General features: G+C 35.2%; 1 long non-coding RNA gene across 1 annotated transcript; it reads right to left on the reverse strand.

The window, feature by feature from the left end:
- Nucleotides 1-93: 93 nt before the first annotated feature.
- LOC128223896 (uncharacterized) lies at nt 94-21989 on the reverse strand. The gene is made up of 6 exons (XR_008259398.1): nt 21962-21989; nt 10235-10420; nt 9225-9367; nt 3719-3873; nt 1778-1914; nt 94-558 (listed from the first exon to the last, which is right to left on the reverse strand). It is a non-coding gene; the product is annotated as an uncharacterized LOC128223896 (long non-coding RNA).
- Between the last annotated feature and the right edge of the window lie 899 nt (nt 21990-22888).

A 22888-nucleotide genomic window follows, 5' to 3' on the forward strand; every position in this document is an offset into this window, starting at 1 on the left:
AAGATTGCTCTGATGCACACACACACTTTTACCATTTATACCCCTTGGCGAGGGAGGAGGGGGGGGGGGGGGGGGGGGGGGGGGCAAATTTTTAAAAAACTAAAGCATGAATGAATAATTGGTGGACTAATTCCCGAAATAATAAAATAAATGAACAGAAATATGAAATGCATAAAAAATTAACTACATCTAATAATTTTATGGCAGAACAAATGAACAACTAAATTAGCAACTAATGCCTCATTCATGCGGTGCTGCATGGTGGAAATGTCTACAAAAATCAGCTTCAGCTGGTACTGACTGCCAGTGTAATCAATGTATGTCTTCTCCCTCATATGGAATACTGTTCCTGCCCTGCTGCTACTCATCCACTGTACTGTTCTCCTGTATCCATCCTTGTGACACTCCATGCTCTTTACCGGTGCAGCGTTTGGCCCGAATAAGACTTCCTCGCCAATCACAGTATAAAAATCATTGTCCACTGGGTCAGGTCTGGTTGAACATTTCCTCCATGTGGGAAAGATCCTCTTTTAAACATCACAAATCCTTGATTTTTAACTGAAAAACGAACAATTGAATATGTAAAAAAATAACGAAAATATATATGCCTGTGGTAACTCAAGATCTAGCGAATATATACAATTATGATACCTTCATGTAGTATCAACAAGACGGTCATGATGGCCATATATTTCTCACCTGCCTTCCATGATAGCCATACATTTCTTACCTGAGGACACTGCCTACTTTGGCTAAATAGTTACCTACTTTTTTAACCCGAGACAACTTATTTGAAATTAACTAAAATATCAACACAATCATTTTTCCAGCCCCTATTGAATAAAAAGTTGTTCAAAGACTTGAGCTTATGTCATGTTAATGACCCAAAACGAACTGATTTATGTTTGAACTATGTTATTATTGTCTTGTTTGGTAAAGATCAGAAGAGAAAAGGCTCAAAAGCAGCCTCTTTTGCATCAACAAGTTTTTTTCTAACATTGACCTAGTTGTTCACCACAGATGGCTTGATCAAAATTTCCAGTTTTAGAAAGATCAAGCCCACATATCAGGAATATACTCTTTTATAGTCATATCTCAACCTTAACTCATTTTTCCATGTATCAGTAGGGCATTATTCAAAGTTATACATACATAGCTTCTATAAAATTCACAAGTTGCTTTCTCAGATTAGACCTAGTGACCTAGTTTTTGAGCCCATGTGACCTATTATTATAATTATAAACCGTATCAACAATGCCTTACAACCAAGGATAACAAGAAAATAAATAAAGAAATAACTAAAAACATACTGCAGCCAGAGTTATGAAATCTATCTGTATAAGAAGTTTAAAGTATAAACCTTACATATTTTTTTAGTCATGCTTTGGGCATAAAATAAGTATGAAAATTAACAAAGGTCAATAACTAAAAGAATACTGCACCCAGAGTTATGGTTATTAAGTACTGCACTTCTCCTCATTGAGAGACATATGTATATTAGTTTTTAAGTAAAAACCTTAAAAACCTTTTAAGTTATGCTCTGGACAAAACATAAGTATGAAAATTAACAAAGATCAATCACTTAAAAAGATACTGCACCCAGAGTTATGGTTCATGTGCACTGCACATCACCTCGTTGAGATTTCTGTATATGAGGTTTGAAGTAAATACCTCAAAGAAATTTTCAATAGAAAAGGCAGATGAATGAAGGCAGAGTCACCTATAGAATAATTTACCTTGGCCGTAAACTCTATATTTGTAAAGATGCACTACCCACCTCGCTTCCCTTCCTGCTGTATGGGGCTGTGCAATACGTGATCTGACAAGGACTCCCCCCCCCCCCGATCCTCTGCTACCTTCATACTGACAGGGTGCGTAGATGGAGCCCTCTAATGGTGGTGGGCCGAAGTAATCCTGTACAATAAAAGTAAAATATACATGATTAGGATTAACATTGTTCTCAATCAAAGCAGCATGATCATTAAAGATTCACTACCGTACACACTTACCTGATTCTCCCTCTAACTCGACAGGTCCTGCATAGAACTATCATCAATATTATGAATCTACACTAAAATAGACAGTCCACATGTGTAGCTTATTATAAATTCATTGTCACATAATTTTTCCTATCATATATCACTATTCACCGCACAAGGAACCTGCCTCAGAGACCCCAATGACGTAGACACCATGTCTTGGTCATACAGTGTAAGAGTGAAACCAAGTCCCACCTGTACATTATCCTTACTCCCTGTGGCCCCACTGCCTCCAGGGACCCAGGTCATCCTACGCCTGTAGACACCACTTCTTGTTCAAACAATGTAAGAGTGAAACCAAGTTCTGGTCTGTATTGAGTCCTGACTTGGTGGCCCAGCTGCCTCCCTGCGCCTGAAGGCACTCCTTCTTTGTCTTTATTATGCTAAACTACAATACAGTTCACGAGAAGAGCCAAATACCCACCTGTATTGAACACTGACCCCCTGCTGCCCTAGTGCTCCTCCCCCCTCAGCTATTGATACTCCAACTTTGTCTAAAAAATGCTACCTAATACAGTTCATGAGAAGAGCCAAATACCCACCTATATTGAACTCTGACACCCTGCTACCCCATAGCTCCATCCTGGTCTAAAATATGCTACCTTACAGTTCATGAGAAGAGCCAAATACTTACATGTATTGAACTCTGACCCCCTGCTACCCTATACAGTAAAACTGCAGTCTTTCCAACAAGCGGTTATTCCAAAATAAACAAACAATTGCTAGGAATTAAAATTTTCGCGAAGTGTAAAAATTGCAATGACAGTTGAAAGGCAATTTGATAAGGTGTGAAAAACCATTTAACACTGTTAACGCATGACCGATATTAGTTGATATGGGCATTTCAGAAGATAATTATGAGAAATTAATGACAAGAAGTTAATTGTTAGAAATGTAAATGAGTAATAAAAATATTAATAAACACTACCATATTGATCCAACATCAGAATCTCTGAAAATAATTCCTTTTTGTCACTTTGCTTTGCAATATGGCAATTTTGTAAAAATAAAAAAATATATTTTTCATTTATTGATGTTTCTCTACATTTTATATTTAGTATACATATAGTAAACAACAGCCTTTGAACATATGAGCGATTTCCACAACACAACACATAATCGGTGGCTAAGTAAACAGACTACTTCAAACTTCAAATACACTGAAATATATTTCATAACAGACTAGAGAATTGAAAATCGGGTCGTTCGAAACATCGGTTCCCTCGAGGTTTAGACTTGGTCCCCGGCGACCTCGAGCGATCGCAGTTTTACTGTAGCTCCATCCCGGTCTAAAATATGCTACCTTACAGTTTATAAGAAGAGCCAAATATACACCTGTATTGAACCCTGACCCCCTGCTGCCCCAATGCTCCTCCCCCTTCAGCTGTAGACACTCCTCTTGGTCTAAAATATGCTACATTACAGTTCATGAAAAGAGCCAAATACACACCTGTATTGAACCCTGACCCCCTGCTGCGCCAGTGCCCCTCCTTCATCTGTGGACACTCCATCTTGGTCTAAAATATGCTACCTTACAGTTCATGAGAAGAGCCAAATACACACCTGTATTGAACCCTGACCCCCTGCTGCCCCAGTGCTCCTCCCACTTCAGCTGTAGACACTCCTCTTGGGTCTAAAATATGCTACCTTACAGTTCATGAGAAGAGCCAAATACACACCTGTATTGAACCCTGACCCCCTGCTGCCCCAGTGCTCCTCCCACTTCAGATGTAGGCACTCCATCTTGGTCAAGACTGGCAGAAAAAATTGAGTTGATCATGCTAGCACCTATGTATGGTTTGCGGTCTGCTGCATCCAACTAAGCCCAAGATGCCTGCAAATGTTTATTAAACATAATCTTCTAGTGTTTGTAAATCTCAATCACACACACACACCCACCCTCCCATATCCCAGTGTGAACGCTTTTTCCATAATTTCCCAACATCCAAACTTATAATGGGCCTCTATGATAGTTTGGAGTTAGCTCTGAAGACTGATTCTACATAATTGATGAGCTACGTCATCTCTGTGTGAACCCTCGAGGAGTTTGCAGTCGATAAAATCCAGATTAAACTTCACCTTGGTAAGTTTCGTTTAATATATCAAATTAAAGGGAATATTGTGCCTCTTCTCAAGGATAACAAAAGTAAAAGATTTCATCAGAGTATACATGAGATATTAAAAGAAAATCATTTATAGAAATAATTTTTATTTGTACTCAACTTGAACTGGTTAGTACATTCTAATAAAAACAGCGGTCGTAAGACAGTGCCCTTGACTACATCGCTTTGACTTAGAAGTGAATACAATACCGATGTAATATGTGCCTGTCAAAAGCAATAAAACAATCAAAATAAAAAGTGAACAAGAATCGCGATGTAACAAAACCGGGTTTTTAGTGATGGGCAGAAGAGATTCAGTTTCAACTGAATCTTCAATTTTTGTAACAGTGACCTTGATTCTATTAGGGCCCCAAACACAATCCCATGGAAGTCCTCCATAAACTCTTCCTACATATCAAGTTTGGTCACAGTATGTCAACCATAACTAAATCAGTAATATATTTTTAGTAACAGTGACCTTGACCCTAGGGGGCCAAAAGGCAATCCAATGAAAGCTCTGCAAAAACTTGTTCTATATACCAAGTTTGGTCACACTATGTCAACCCTTACTTGAGGTATTCAGTACTAATCATATTTCTATTTTTAGCAACAGTGACCTTGACCTAGACTATAACTCTTAGGACCCAAAACACAATCTTAGGAAAAGTCTATAAACTCTTCCTATATACCAAGTTTGGTCAGAATATGTAGACCCTTACTTAAGTTATTTCAATACCAACCCTTTTTCTATTAAAAGTAACCTTGAACTTGATCATTGGGGTTTCAAATGCATTCCCATAAAAGGTCTCCATAAACTCTTCATATATACCAAGTTTGGTCTCTTAATGTCAAACCTAGCTTAAATTATTCGATACATAAGGTGACTTTGACGCTGCCCTCCCACCAGCCCGCCCAAACAATGACGCAAGTCATTCAAATAACATGGTTTCCTTTTATGAAAATGTGGTTAAGAATATAAAAATGTGCCTGTCAAAAGAATCTAAAATAAAAATAAAAAAATCAAGGGCCATAATTTGTATTTAGGGTTAAAATGGAGTTATGTGACCTTATTGTAAGATGGTCGTCATTAATTGTGCTAAGTATTAAGTGCATTGAATAAAGGGTATATACATATAGTTTTTTTAATAAAATGCAAACTTGCCCTAAAATTTTAACCTGCCCTAGAACTTTAACCTAAGTAAATCAGGGGTCATAACTTGTATAAAGGATAACATGGAGTTATGTAGCCTCATTGTGTGATGGTCCTGAACAACTGTGTGAAGTATTAAGTCAATTGAATGAAGAAGTTATTAATAAATATCCCAACCTGCCCTAAAACTTTAACCTTAGTTCCAAAGTCAATCAGGGGCCATAATTTGTATAAAGGATAATATGGAGTTATCTAACCTCATAATGTGATGGCCCTTAACAACTGTGTGTAGTGTATTAAGTTAAATGAATGAAGGGTATTGGAGTTATAAGTGAAAATCCCAACTTGCCCTGAAACTTTAACCAGACGCCGCCGCCAACGCTGGGGCGAGTAGTATAGCCCTTCTTATTCTTCAAATAGTAGAGCTAAAAGCTAATCATTGAATGTGATTAATAAACTCCGAATGCCACCCTAAAAGGAAAGGCACTGAACTATTTATAAATCCCTCCTATTAGGCATTGATGTTGATGGGGGTTTCCTTTGTTAATTTTTGGATTGTGTTTTTAAAATATAAGAAAATAACGGTGATTTGATATTCTTCAGTGCACAAGCTTACAATGGCATACTACAAATTTCCAGCCATTCTTAACCTTTCTAACTCTGTATTTAGAGAAAACGGAGTAATGGTTCTGAGACAATGCACTACCTTACATAGTGATTTATCTTTGCATGTTTTGTTTTTTTAATAAAATACCGTCTAATAGTAAAAATTTTTTAGATCGGATAAGATATTTTTTAAGTATTGTTGGGAAATAAAGGGCCCTAACTCCTAAATGATTAAAGCGATTTCCATGGCTATCGAACTTGATCAAGGTATTATGGTCACAAACATGTGTTAAAAGTTTGGTGAGGATTGGACAAACAGTTTTCAAGAATTAGATCGGAAACAATCTTCGGGACGTATTTTTCAAGTCTTTTTTTGCAAATAAAGGGCTGTAACTCCTAAATGGCAAAAGCGATTTCCATGGCTATCGAACTTGATCAAGATATTATGGTCACAATCATGTATGTAAAGTTTGGTGAGGATTGGACACATACTTTTCAAGAATTAGATTGGAAACATATATTTTTGAAGTATTTTTGGCAAAAAAGGGCCGTAACTCCTAAATGACTAAAGCGATTTCCATGACTATCGAACTTGATGAAGATATTATGGTCACAAACATGTGTTTAAAGTTTGGTGAGGATTGGACAAACGGTTTTCAAGAATTAGATCGGAAACAATCTTCGGGACGTACGTACGTACAGACAGACAGACGTACGTACGGACAAGGGCAACCCTATATGCCGCCACTTTGTGGGGGCATAAAAATATGCTCCAGATGAGAAAAAGTTATACAGAGCAATAGCTCTCTAATTTGATATAGACAGAGTTATAGTTCTTTTACACTGGCTCTCATTGTGCTTTACCACTGTATGAATTTTTGTTTTGATTTCTTCTAGTAGTTTTAAAGTAACGCTCCGTACAAGAGAATATAACTTAGGGCAAATACTCAAATTAGCTAAAAAAGAGTTATGGTTCCTGTACACTGCATTTCTCTCATTTTGCTCTATTGTATGAAGTTTAGTTAAATTCGGCCCAGTAGTTTACAAGTTATTCTCAAGATTTACAAGTAAGTCCTTACAAACAAACATAGACTTCATTGTATCCACACACTGGTTCCACTGCTGTTACAGTCAGGAATAGAAATAACAAACAGAGATAAGGAATGGAGATAAGGAACAGAAATAGGAAATTTAAATCATGAACAGAGATAAGGAACAGAGATGAGAAACAGAGATGGGACATTTAGATAATAAACAGAGATAAGGAACAAAGATAATCAATTGATAACAACACAGTTATGGAGTAGAGATAACAAAACTAAGATATTAACCCGAGATCAGGAACAAAGACAATAAATTGAGATAAGAAACAAAGATAAAAACTGAGTTAAGAAGTATAGGAAAGGAACATAGAAATGAATAGAGATAAGAAATAGAGAAAATGAATAGAGATAAGGAACGGACATAACAACTGGAAAACAGGAACAGAGATAGGGAATAGAGAAAATGAATAGAGATAAGGAACGGACATAACAACTGGAAAACAGGAACAGAGATAGGGAATAGAGAAAATGAATAGGGATAAGGAACGGACATAACAATTGGAAAAAAAGAACAGACATAAGGAACAGACATAAGAACTGGAAAACAGGAACAGAGATAGGGAATAGAGAAAATGAATAGAGATAAGGAACGGACATAACAATTGGAAAAAAGGAACAGACATAAGGAACAGAGATAATGAATAGAGGTAAGGAGCAAAGATAATGAATAGAGGTAAGGAGCAAAGATAATGAATAGAGGTAAGGAGAAAAGATAATTAATAGAGGTAAGGAGCAAAGATAATGAATAGAGGTAAGGAGCAAAGATAATGAATAGAGGTAAGGAGCAAAGATTATGAATAGAGGTAAGGAGCAAAGATAATGAATAGAGGTAAGATTAACCAGAATGTGTTCAAGCATTAAATATGTGACTTCTTCTGTGTAAATCAGGCTATTTGTGAATATAATTTGATGCCAGAAATAGTTTTTCCCTGACATATTGAGAAAAACAGCTGGGTGAGCTATCAGTTGTTTATAATAATAGATAAGCAAAAAACACTCTGGTGTAATAGGCATATTGAACAATTTGGTTGGAGAAGTTTTTTTTCCATGGTAATTATTAGTAATATTTTTCTAAGTATTATGCACAAATCAAATGCCTTCAACCTTGATGAATCAATGTTATTGTTTTATTTACCATTAATATCACCACCACAACTCAACAGTTATTAAGCCAGAGAGACAGGCTTTATTACACATATGCATGTTGTTGCTGGATATATTTTAGGGATGCAAATGAATATTCGAACATTCGATCAAACTTTTGGTATTCGAATGTCAAAATCGGTATTTGAATATTCAATTTTTGGTTGTTATATATTAAAGGACAGGGTAACATCTTGTCGGCAAACATGGGGGCCCCTCGTTTATATATTAAAGGAATAAATAGCAGACTTGCCTACAACTCTGTTGTTGTGTATAAAGTTTGTTCGTCTTGTTTTAAAAAAGTGCCCATAATTTTACCATAACTGGCTTTAAGACAAGTAACATCAAAAATTTCAATAATTACAATAATGTAGTTACATGTATGTGCTTTAAACTGTTTTCAATGTTCCGATAGAATGTTTATGCTTTGAAATGAAACTGTAAAGTATAGCGTTTAAGGATATATTTCCTCTATTGATGTACAATAGAAGAGACAAAATCCACATGTTTTCGTTTTATTTTATATATACATAAGTTCCCAAGTTGGTTTGTTTTTTCCATAGTTATATTATGAAGAGGTCATTCCTAGAAAGAGACTGCTCGTCCTACGGAAAGACCCTCCTTGGCGCATAACGCCATTGGACCAGGAATCAATCTAAATTCACATTTTTTACAAATACGAAGGCAGTGGAATTGAAATTATTCATTTTTGTTTCTTCATAATGTATTTTTGTTTCTCTCTGAATTTCAGAGTCATTTGGGGAAAATCAGGGTCGGCCGTGCATATTGGCTACAGCAAGTAGGGTTAAAATGCCCGGGTATTTCTTTAGCGGATAAAATAATAGTTTACTACAACTTCTAAAAGATGTATTTTGGTAATCGAAAGAAATACCAAATAAATGAATATCAATTTTGCCATTCGTTTGCACCCCTAATATATTTGTAGTAAAAATTTGTTATCTTTCTGGATTCGTGTGAGATATGTCGACTACCAGATTTTTAGTAGATGCAGAAGATACAGCAGATATCCACAGTAAGGCTTCGAAATACTCAAAATTTAAAGCTTAAAAATAAACTCTACCTCAAGTTGGACGAATCAAACAACATTTCCTCTGTCCCCAAATTGTCCATTGCCTCCTTGACTGCCATGTTGAAATGATGTATACAAACACTAGAAGAATTAACCTCACCACCAATAAAGGCTCAGGTCCGATATGTGGTTATCTGTTAGGAAAGTGAAACAGCATTTTACTGCACTTCTTTAATATGCAAACCTTTTTTCAGTTTTTTTATTAATATTATTATGTTTCCTATGCTGAAAAGCATATATTTAACTGATATTGAATATAAAATTTTCCAATTAATTTTTGGTTAAAAAGGGTAAATATGTGAAATGAAAATAAAGAGAAGCAACTGATTTATTGGTCACTGCATCTTTTGTGTCCACCCATACCCCCAAATTAAACCCAAAATTCTGGATTTCAAGGACAAAGGTTATCCTCCTAAATTATCGCCCACTTAAAAGCCTTGATGTGTTCTGTGATCAGGTTACTGATTAATTGTATTATGTAAATAAAACTTAACGAGTGCTGCTTCTCAAAAAAGTGCATATTATATTTACATTTGACTAAATATTAAATAGACATGAAATCAACAAAGGAAAATTTAAGTAGCTTAAGAAGCTTTCCATGAAAATATACATTAATGTGAGGTTCTCCTTGCTTATCTAGTTTCAAAATCTCAATCAAATATTTGAAACTCTAGAAAGGTTCAGGGCATCTAATGCCCACAACAAAAACATACTGGTAGGCATATCCAAGACACGCCAGACTATATTTGGATAAAAAATACACAAGAGTTTCACTGAGCAAAGGCCAACAGTTGTTTGTTATTTGTCTTTAGCAGCATATGTATCAAAGGTCATGTGAATATCTTGGAAAAAATCTAACTTGTGTCCATTGTTTAAGTTTTTACAAGATGAAATAGCCTCCAACAATTTCAAAATGGGGATGACAATACCTAGTAAAAAAAAAATGCCCGTCCTCCCTCATATTTTGAAGAATGTGCCTGATTTCTTGCTTAAGAACTTACATTGTCAGCATCATCAGCCATTACTTGTAGAACGCCCATCCCAACACATGTGAACTCACTGATGGTGTGATTTCATAAGCTTTGTCAAGGAAAACTTGGGTTGTTCCTGTTCCGAATAACGTTGACAGTAACACAGAGAAATAATGACAGACTTGGCACTCCACAGACTGCACCATCCACATAACACTGAAAATGACAATAAAGCATTATTTGCGTTACACATTATATTTTGTCCAATGAGTCACAAGTTTTCCAATTCAATTATTTCCGTATGTCAGCACAAAAAGAAAAAACAAGAGGCCCAAAAGGGCCTATGCTCTACTGGCATGGCTTTTGTGGTCATATCAATCCAGAGCATGTATGTATGGGTAAAAGGCAACAGACATATAGTTTATGTTTTGTGTTTGGGTTACCTGAAAACGTAGCACGTTCAACATCTGAGCCCAGAAAGTATTGTAAGCAGATTAGTTGCATGAACTACTTTAATATGTGCCAAGTAAAAGTCATCTGACAAAAAAAAAATGCTTTCAAAACTGTACTCATAGTAAAAATTTCTGTAGTTTTAAAAGTTAAAAAAAGTTGGTCAAAAGGTCAAAGTCAAGGGCATCCTAGGACAACATTGATCAATTTGAACAAACATTCACAATCAATTGTGCTGAGATGGATGCACGAACACACAAAAAGATTTTCAAACCTTTCCAGATTTATGTTTACCAAACCTGTGAACCCTGGGTGTGGCCAGTAATGACACCAGGTGCATAACTTAAACATTCACAACCAATTTTGTTAAGATGAATGCGCAAACTACAGAACTTAAAGCTAAAAAATGGCCTTTGGGCTTTCAACAAGAACAAGGCAGAGTAATTCACAAAATCAAGTGCAGAAGCAAAAAGCAAATTGTCTCTCAAAATCCTAGACTTGCAAATTGTCTCCCTTCACTCTAGACTTGAATTAACATATACATGTAAACTTGGCTAAAAATAGAATTTGCTCATGCAGACCTGGCTAAAAATAGAAAGCATTTCTTTAAAAATTTCATGGCCCATAATCTAGGCATTCATGGGCGGATCTTGCTGGTTTTCGAAAGGAACCAAGCTCTAATGGATGTCTAGATACTGTACAAGTTTCATCGAGATATAATCAAAACTGAAGACTGTATCGTGTTCACAACCAATTGTTTACACAATAGCATTTTTTTATACTATCAAGGGCCATAATCTAGGCATGCATGGGCGGATCTGGCTGGTTTTCGAAAGGAACCGAGCTCTAATGGATATCTAGATACTGTACAAGTTTCATCGAGATACAAACAAAACTGAAGACTGTATCGTGTTCACAAGCAATTGTTTATAGACGCACGACCACACGGACGCACATACTACGTACACATTATCATCGCATAAGCTCTTCTGGCCTTTGGCCAGTAGAGCTAAAAATTGTCAGTTACTTCTACATTAAGGACAGGGGAAAACCACAAAGAATGACTATGCCTGGGCTGCCCAGGAACAGTTATTAACTGACCCCGCAATATGACTGAAATATTGTTGAAAGCCTTTAAAGCAGCATTAACCATCATTCAAGCAAACAAATTAACAAATTACTATTTGTGGCTCAAGACACATGTGACTGATGGGTTTTATTATGCTCTGTTTGAAGAAGAGTGTTAAATGTGCACAATAAATGAATTTAAAATTTATTCAGATCAAATTCAAGCTGAAGAAAAAAAGTATAACTTACTATATTCTAATTTCATTTTTATTTCTTCATTGACTGGCCAATTTCAGAGATTTTATTTTTATGTTTTTATCATCCCCCTGACCCAAAATCTGAAAAAAATCCTATATACCAATTAGTAAAAAAAGCTGGTCTTAGCTTCAATAAAAACTAATAATAAGGTATTAGAATGTTGTTTAACCAAAATGTCGTAGCACATGTAATAGTTAATTAAGAAAATACTCCTTAACTAGGTGATTTTATATTGGCCAAGTTATTTGCCCTCAGTCAGCAGTAATGGCCTGAGCCCAAATACAGCTGACCTCTGAGAAATAACCTGGCCAATATGAAATCACCTAATTAATAACATAATATTCTCAAGTTCTTCACTACAGCTAAAGTAAAACAATGCGACGAAACCAGGTTTTTGTTATGGTCAATCAGAAATTATAGCCAATTAATTTGTTGTATGACTTTATCTTTACTTTTATCAAAAAGAGACGTAACTGAAAATTACTCTAATTAAGTTTCTTATGTGTAAAGAGAATTAACTGAAAATTACTCTAATTAAGTATCTTATGTGTTTAGTTTCGCTGCAACATTCATACTAAGTCTCATGAGAATATCTTTTACCAATTTTTTTGCATATGACAATGATTTAACTTTTTGCAAGCCAACATCACTGAATACCAATGACAATTTATTTTTACAAAGCAAAATGTTTAATCTGTTTATTAACACTTTTATAAAATGCAAATGTCAATTTCAATGTAAATTCACTGTTTGCTGAGCAATATTTGAGAAAATGGCTTAACATATCCATCAATTCTAACTAAGATGTTGGGCAGAAAAACATTTTTCTATTTTTAGGAACAGTGACCTTGACCCCACCTCCCAAGCTAGCTCTTCACATAAGCTACCTTCGCTCTAAGTTTCATAAATATCTATCAATGCTAACTAAAGTTATTGGGCAGAAACCATTTTTCTATTTTTAGTAACAGTGATCTTGACCCCACCCACCTCAAAAGAAATTCCAAGCTTGCTCTTCACATAAGCTACTAGTACATACACACAAAATTTCGTCAATATCTATCAATCCTAACTAAAGTTATTGGGCAGACACCATTTTTCTATTTTTAGTAACAGTGACCTTGACCTTAGCTCCACCCCCTCAAAAGCAATCCCAAGCTAGCTCTGTACATATTAAGCTTCCTACACACCAAGTTTTATCAATATCTATCAATGCTAACTAAAGTTATTGGGCGGAAACCATTTTTAAATTTTTAGTAACAGTGACCTTGACCTTAGCCCCACCCCCCTCAAAAGCAATCCCAAGCTAGCTCTTTACAAAAGCTACCCACACACCAAGTTTAATCAATATCTATCAATGCTATCAAAAGTTATTTGGCAAAAAACATTTTTCTATTTCAAGTAACAGTGACATTGACCGTAGCCCATCCCCACTTAAAAGCAATCACAAGCTAGCTCTTCACATGCTACCTACACAGCAAGTTTCATCAATATCTGTCAATCCTAACTTAAGTTATTGGGCGGAAACCATTTTTCTATTTTTAGTAATAGTGACCTTGACCTTAGCCCCTCCCCACTCAAAAGCAATTCCAAGCTAGCTCTTCACATAAGCTACCTACACACCAACTTTCGTCAATATCTATCAATGCTAACTTATGTTATTGGGCAGAAACCATTTTTCTATTTTTAGAAACAGGCGACATTGACCTTAGCCCCACCCCCAATTAAAAGCAATACCAAGCTAGCTCTGTACATAAGCTACCTACACACCAAGTTTCATCAATATCGGTCAATGCTAACTAAAGTTATTGGGCAGAAACCATTTTTCTATTTTAAGTAACAGTGACCTTGATCATTTTTCTATTTAAACTAATAGTGACCTTGACCTTAGCCCCTCCCCACTCAAAACCAATCCCAAGCTAGCTCTTCACATAAGCAACTAACACACCAAGTTTCATCAATATCGGTCAATGCTAACTAAAGTTATTGGGCAGAAACCATTTTTCTATTTTAAGTAACAGTGACCTTGACCGTAGCCCCTCCCCCCCTCAATAGCAATCCCAAGCTAGCTCTTCACATAAGCTACCTACACACCAACTTTCGTCAACATCTATCAATCCTTACTAAAGTTATTGGGCAGAAACCATTTTTCTATTTTTAGTAACAGGCGACCTTGACCCTAGCCCACCCCCCTAAAAAGCAATCCCAAGCTAGCTCTTCCCATAAGCTACCTACACACCAAGTTTCATCAATATCTATAAAGTTATATTGAGCTTGGATTTGTAACTTCAGGGATTTTTTTTAAAGCAAAACAGGAAGTCAGCCATTCTGTTGATGTTGCTGTTGTTGTTGAATCGTGACCCTATGTTGTAGTTTTAAAAAGGGTCACCAAGAGAAGCTTCCCAAAAGGTTTCATTGAATTTGGACTGGTAGTTTCAGATGAGATGCTTTTTAAAGCAAAACAGGAAGTTGGCCATTTTGTTGTTGTTGTTGTTGTTAATCAATCATGACACCTTGTTGTATTTTTGTATAAGGTTACCCAAGGAAGCTTCCTGTAAAGTTGCATTGAATTTGGACTGGTAGTTTTAGCAAAGATGTTGTTTTTTTGAAGAAAACAGGAAGTTGGCTACTTTTGTTGTTGTTGTTGCAAGTTTTAGCCAACTGAGTTAGACTGTAATTAATACAGTAAAAACAAGGGGATTATCTTTAAGCTGTATGTAAGATGTGAACAAAAATACATATGTTATTTACTGGTGTAATATATATAGCATATCCTAAGTATTTCTCTGAATTTTGGAAAAATTGATGCAAAAAAATCCAAATGTCAGTGCTATACGTTATATTTCCAAAATAACAAAAAAACCTGTGAGCTATGTAACACCAGAGGAAGACTCCTTAAAAGATAACTTGGCTGTGCAGGTACTGCATCCACAATCTATCAAAGGAGTCCTTCAAGATGACGATTAACCAGTAGCCCATTAAATAAATAAAGACATGTCGGGAGGATTAAACAAAAGATCAGTAGTCCTATCAATTATTGCAAACAAAATAATTGCCCCGAGATTCACTGCAGAAGAAAACTTCTTTAGTGCCAATCTGGTGTAGTCCCTTTAATGAAATTGACTCACTTTTTTATCTCTGGTGTACAGTCCCTTTAATGAGACCGACTGACTTTTTATTTCTTTTGCCTTGTTTAAATGTGTAAATGTTAAAATGTCAAAATTATATAAGAAAATAATGTATTATTAATTTATATAATGTATTATTAGATTTACAATTTCATACTCAAACATCAATATTCTTCGGTTAAGCACTGTCAAGTGGCCAAATTTCAACCAGATAGCTGTATAATTCCAAAATCCAAATGTCACTGGTATACGTTACATTCCCGAAATAAGAAAAAAAACGCTATCTATAGAAAGATAATTATGTTTCAAACATCAGAGGAAGGCTCCTAAAGAGATAACTCGGCTGTGCAGATAACTGCATCCACAAGCTCTCAAAGGAGTCCTCCAAGATGAGGATTAACCAAAAGATCAGCAGCCCCTTAAATAAACAAAGTGATATTCCATCAGTGGCTCTAGCAATTAATATGTGCAATACCCTTTGGGTTCATGGAAATGAGCTGGTCCTGTTAATTATTGCAAACAAAATAATTGCCCTGAGATTCGTTGCAGAAGAAAACTTCTTTAGTGCCAATCTGGTGTACAGTCCCTTTAATGAAACCTACTCACTTTTTATTTCCTTTGCCATGAGTGTAAATGTTAAAATGTCAAAACTATATAAGAAAATAATGTATTATTAATTTATATTATGTATCATTAGATTTACAATTTCATACTCAAACATCAATATTCTTCGGTTAAGCACTGTCAACTGGCCAAATTTCAACCAGATATATGTATAATTCCAAAATCCAAATGTCACTGGTATACGTTACATTGCCGAAATAAGAAAAAAAAACCTATCTATAGAAAGATAATTATGTTTCAAACATCAGAGGAAGGCTCCTAAAGAGATAACTCGGCTGTGCAGATAACTGCATCCACAAGCTCTCAAAGGAGTCCTCCAAGATGAGGATTAACCAAAAGATCAGCAGCCTCTTAAATAAACAAAGTGATATTCCATCAGTGGCTCTAGCAATTAATATGTGCAATACCCTTTGGGTTCATGGAAATGAGCTGGTCCTGTCAATTATTGCAAACAAAATAATTGCCCTGAGATTCGTTGCAGAAGAAAACTTCTTTAGTGCCAATCTGGTGTACAGTCCCTTTAATGAAACAGACTCACTTTTTATTTCTTTTGCCTCGAGTGTAAATGTTAAAATGTCAAAACTATATAAGAAAATAATGCATAATTAATTTATATTATGTATTATTAGATTTACAATTTCATACTCAAACATCAATATTCTTCGGTTAAGCACTGTCAACTGGCCAAATTCCAACCAGATAGCTGTATAATTCCAAAATCCAAATGTCACTGGTATACATTACATTCCCGAAATAAGAAAAAAAACGCTATCTATAGAAAGATAATTATGTTTCAAACATCAGAGGAAGGCTCCTAAAGAGATAACTCGGCTGTGCAGATAACTGCATCCACAAGCTCTCAAAGGAGTCCTCCAAGATGAGGATTAACCAAAAGATTAGCAGCCCCTTAAATAAACAAAGTGATATTCCATCAGTGGCTCTAGCAATTAATATGTGCAATACCCTTTGGGTTCATGGAAATGAGCTGGTCCCGTCAATTATTGCAAACAAAATAATTGCCCTGAGATTCGTTGCAGAAGAAAACTTCTTTAGTGCCAATCTGGTGTACAGTCCCTTAAATGAAACCGACTCACTTTTTATTTCTTTTGCCTTGAGTGTAAATGTTAAAATGTCAAAACTATATAAGAAAATAATGTATAATTAATTTATATTATGTATTATTAGATTTACCATGACATACTCAAACATCAATATTCTTCGGTTAAGCACTGTCAACTGGCAAAATTCCAACCAGATAGCTGTATAATTCCAAAATCCAAATGTCACTGGTATACATTACATCCCGAAATAAGAAAAAAAACGCTATCTATAGAAAGATAATTATGTTTCAAACATCAGAGGAAGGCTCCTAAAGAGATAACTCGGCTGTGCAGATAACTGCATCCACAAGCTCTCAAAGGAGTCCTCCAAGATGAGGATTAACCAAAAGATCAGCAGCCCCTTAAATAAACAAAGTGATATTCCATCAGTGGCTCTAGCAATTAATATGTGCAATACCCTTTGGGTTCAAGGAAACGAGCTTGTCCTGTCAATTATTGCAAACAAAATAATTGCCCTGAGATTCGTTGCAGAAGAAAACTTCTTTAGTGCCAATCTGGTGTACAGTCCCTTTAATGAAACCAACTCACTTTTTATTTCTTTTGCCTTGAGTGTAAATGTTAAAATGTCAAAACTATATAAGAAAATAATGTATTATTAATTTATATTATGTATTATTAGATTTACCATAACATACTCAAACATCAATATTCTTCGGTTAAGCACTGTCAACTGGCCAAATTTCAACCAGATATATGTATAATTCCAAAATCCAAATGTCACTGGTATACGTTACATTCCCGAAATAAGAAAAAAACACGCTATCTATAGAAAGATAATTATGTTTCAAACATAAGAGGAAGGCTCCTAAAGAGATAACTCGGATGTGCAGATAACTGCATCCACAAGCTCTCAAAGGAGTCCTCCAAGATGAGGATTAACCAAAAGATCAGCAGCCCCTTAAATAAACAAAGTGATATTCCATCAGTGGCTCTAGCAATTAATATGTGCAATACCCTTTGGGTTCATGGAAACGAGCTGGTCCTGTCAATAATTGCAAACAAAATAATTGCCCTGAGATTCGTTGCAGAAAAAAACTTCTTTAGTGCCAATCTGGTGTACAGTCCCTTTAATGAAACCGACTCACTTTTTATTTCTTTTGCTTCGAGTGTAAATGTTAAAATGTCAAAACTATATAAGAAAATAATGTATTAATTTATGTTATGTATTATTAGATTTACAATTTCATACTCAAACATCAATATTCTTCGGTTAAGCACTGTCAACTGGCCAAATTTCAACCAGATAGCTGTATAATTCCCAAATCCAAATGTCACTGGTATACGTTACATTCCCGAAATAAGAAAAAAAAACGCTATCTATAGAAAGATAATTATGTTTCAAACATCAGAGGAAGGCTCCTCAAAGAGATAACTCGGCTGTGCAGATAACTGCATCCACAAGCTCTCAAAGGAGTCCTCCAAGATGAGGATTAACCAAAAGATCAGCAGCCCCTTAAATAAACTAAGTGATATTCCATCAGTGGCTCTAGCAATTAATATGTGCAATACCCTTTGGGTTCATGGAAATGAGCTGGTCCTGTCAATTATTGCAAACAAAATAATTGCCCTGAGATTCGTTGCAGAAGAAAACTTCTTTAGTGCCAATCTGGTGTACAGTCCCTTTAATGAAACCGACTCACTTTTTATTTCTTTTGCCTTGAGTGTAAATGTTAAAATGTCAAAACTATATAAGAAAATAATGTATAATTAATTTATATTATGTATTATTAGATTTACAATTTCATACTCAAACATCAATATTCTTCGGTTAAGCACTGTCAACTGGCCAAATTCCAACCAGATAGCTGTATAATTCCAAAATCCAAATGTCACTGGTATACATTACATTCCCGAAAAAAGAAGAAAAAAACCGCTATCTATAGAAAGATAATTATGTTTTAAACATCAGAGGAAGGCTCCTAAAGAGATAACTCGGCTGTGCAGATAACTGCATCCACAAGCTCTCAAAGGAGTCCTCCAAGATGAGGATTAACCAAAAGATCAGCAGCCCCTTAAATAAACAAAGTGATATTCCATCAGTGGCTCTAGCAATTAATATGTGCAATACCCTTTGGGTTCATGGAAATGAGCTGGTCCTGTCAATTATTGCAAACAAAATATTTGCCCTGAGATTCGTTGCAGAAGAAAACTTCTTTAGTGCCAATCTTGTGTACAGTCCCTTTATTGAAACCGACTCACTTTTTATTTCTTTTGCCTTGAGTGTAAATGTTAAAATGTCAAAACTATATAAGAAAATAATGTATAATTAATTTATATTATGTATTATTAGATTTACAATATCATACTCAAACATCAATAATATTTGGTTAAGCACTGTCAACTGGCCAAATTTCAACCAGATAGCTGTATAATTCCAAAATCCAAATGTCACTGGTATACGTTACATTCCCGAAATAAGAAAAAAAACGCTATCTATAGAAAGATAATTATGTTTCAAACATAAGAGGAAGGCTCCTAAAGAGATAACTTGGCTGTGCAGATAACTGCATCCACAAGCTCTCAAAGGAGTCCTCCAAGATGAGGATTAACCAAAAGATCAGCAGCCCCTTCAATAAACAAAGTGATATTCCATCAGTGGCTCTAGCAATTAATATGTGCAATACCCTTTGGGTTCATGGAAACGAGCTGGTCCTGTCAATTATTGCAAACAAAATAATTGCCCTGAACTTCGTTGCAGAAGAAAACTTCATTAGTGCCAATCTGGTGTACAGTCCCTTTAATGAAACCAACTCACTTCTTATTTCTTTTGCCTTGAGTGTAAATGTTAAAATGTCAAAACTATATAAGAAAATAATGTATAATTAATTTATATTATGTATTATTAGATTTACCATGACATACTCAAACATCAATATTCTTCGGTTAAGCACTGTCAACTGGCAAAATTCCAACCAGATAGCTGTATAATTCCAAAATCCAAATGTCACTGGTATACATTACATCCCGAAATAAGAAAAAAAACACTATCTATAGAAAGATAATTATGTTTCAAACATCAGAGGAAGGCTCCTAAAGAGATAACTCGGCTGTGCAGATAACTGCATCCACAAGCTCTCAAAGGAGTCCTCCAAGATGAGGATTAACCAAAAGATCAGCAGCCCCTTAAATAAACAAAGTGATATTCCATCAGTGGCTCTAGCAATTAATATGTGCAATACCCTTTGGGTTCAAGGAAACGAGCTTGTCCTGTCAATTATTGCAAACAAAATAATTGCCCTGAGATTCGTTGCAGAAGAAAACTTCTTTAGTGCCAATCTGGTGTACAGTCCCTTTAATGAAACCAACTCACTTTTTATTTCTTTTGCCTTGAGTGTAAATGTTAAAATGTCAAAACTATATAAGAAAATAATGTATTATTAATTTATATTATGTATTATTAGATTTACCATAACATACTCAAACATCAATATTCTTCGGTTAAGCACTGTCAACTGGCCAAATTTCAACCAGATATATGTATAATTCCAAAATCCAAATGTCACTGGTATACTTTACATTCCCGAAATAAGAAAAAAACACGCTATCTATAGAAAGATAATTATGTTTCAAACATAAGAGGAAGGCTCCTAAAGAGATAACTCGGATGTGCAGATAACTGCATCCACAAGCTCTCAAAGGAGTCCTCCAAGATGAGGATTAACCAAAAGATCAGCAGCCCCTTAAATAAACAAAGTGATATTCCATCAGTGGCTCTAGCAATTAATATGTGCAATACCCTTTGGGTTCATGGAAACGAGCTGGTCCTGTCAATAATTGCAAACAAAATAATTGCCCTGAGATTCGTTGCAGAAAAAAACTTCTTTAGTGCCAATCTGGTGTACAGTCCCTTTAATGAAACCGACTCACTTTTTATTTCTTTTGCTTCGAGTGTAAATGTTAAAATGTCAAAACTATATAAGAAAATAATGTATTAATTTATGTTATGTATTATTAGATTTACAATTTCATACTCAAACATCAATATTCTTCGGTTAAGCACTGTCAACTGGCCAAATTTCAACCAGATAGCTGTATAATTCCCAAATCCAAATGTCACTGGTAAACATTACATTCCCGAAATAAGAAAAAAAACGCTATCTATAGAAAGATAATTATGTTTCAAACATCAGAGGAAGGCTCCTCAAAGAGATAACTCGGCTGTGCAGATAACTGCATCCACAAGCTCTCAAAGGAGTCCTCCAAGATGAGGATTAACCAAAAGATCAGCAGCCCCTTAAATAAACAAAGTGATATTCCATCAGTGGCTCTAGCAATTAATATGTGCAATACCCTTTGGGTTCATGGAAATGAGCTGGTCCTGTCAATTATTGCAAACAAAATAATTGCCCTGAGATTCGTTGCAGAAGAAAACTTCTTTAGTGCCAATCTGGTGTACAGTCCCTTTAACCCTTTAGCACATAGACAAGTGGCCAGATTACACCTCCCAGTCAATAGCCATCTTACTGATAAGCAGTCCTTATCTGCATAGGCACTTTTCTGGATATTTGAAAATGAGAAAATGAATACAGCAGTATGACCTTAAAATCAATGTTACTCCAAATAATTGTGTCCAAATCTTTTTTATGTGAATTCATTTTTTATAGATAATTAAATTATCTAATAAATGGTGTCAATGATGAAATATTAAATTATTTTATTTCAGCTGTGAATGTATTTTCAAGATGGATTTGTAACATTTCTTTGAAATGTCATAATTGCATTAAATCACAGGGTAATAAAATGCTGGGATCGATCTAATTTTTATTACCCCTATCATAAAAAAGACCCATCTGGATTAAAAAGCCGACAATTTATGTTCTTGTGTATTAATACACAGACATATGTCAGGAATATCCGGTGTCATCCAGCTGAGAGATCCAGTCCAAGGTGTCTGTTTAACTTTATTACCCCCTCATAAAATTGTTTACAAAAAAAGAAAGCCGATAAATGATTTTCCGGTATGAATAAAAAGATCTAGATCAAACAAAACGCTTGCACATGACCTATTTTACAGCCAAAACTATGATGGACATTATATAAGCTTCACAGAAAATTTACCCATCATTTTCTCATTTACTAATTGTTTCTTTTGTTTGTAAACAAAATATTACCTTTAAGTAAATATAATCTCAATTGATTTTAATGGTAAACTGAACTGACGTAATATATTTAATGATTTACGCATCAATGAATTTGGGGGAAATTCCATACAGTACTTAGCTCGTGGTCTTATTACGTCACAATGGGATATCACACCTGCGATTGGGAGTATAAACACCTTCTCAATTTAGCAGACGATATTTTCAAGGGAAAATCAATACACAAAAGGTTAAACTTTAATTTTATAAACATCCGGGATATTGTTTACAAAAAGAAAGATGCAAAATTGAAATATTGAAATGACCCTATTGAAATATGCGGGCCATGCGTTTACATCCAGTAATGGATACGGTCGGCCAAATGCGTATACATCTGGTAATGAGCTATGTCGGCCTATCTCGTATACATGCGCTAAAGGGTTAATGAAACCGACTCACTTTTTATTTCTTTTGCCTTGAGTGTAAATGTTAAAATGTCAAAACTATATAAGAAAATAATGTATAATTAATTTATATTATGTATTATTAGATTTACAATTTCATACTCAAACATCAATATTCTTCGGTTAAGCACTGTCAACTGGCCAAATTCCAACCAGATAGCTGTATAATTCCAAAATCCAAATGTCACTGGTATACATTACATTCCCGAAAAAAGAAGAAAAAAAACGCTATCTATAGAAAGATAATTATGCTTTAAACATCAGAGGAAGGCTCCTAAAGAGATAACTCGGCTGTGCAGATAACTGCATCCACAAGCTCTCAAAGGAGTCCTCCAAGATGAGGATTAACCAAAAGATCAGCAGCCCCTTAAATAAACAAAGTGATATTCCATCAGTGGCTCTAGCAATTAATATGTGCAATACCCTTTGGGTTCATGGAAATGAGCTGGTCCTGTCAATTATTGCAAACAAAATATTTGCCCTGAGATTCGTTGCA

Source organism: Mya arenaria, chromosome 2, assembly GCF_026914265.1.
Source record: "Mya arenaria isolate MELC-2E11 chromosome 2, ASM2691426v1".
Classification (NCBI taxonomy): Eukaryota; Metazoa; Mollusca; class Bivalvia; order Myida; family Myidae; genus Mya; species Mya arenaria.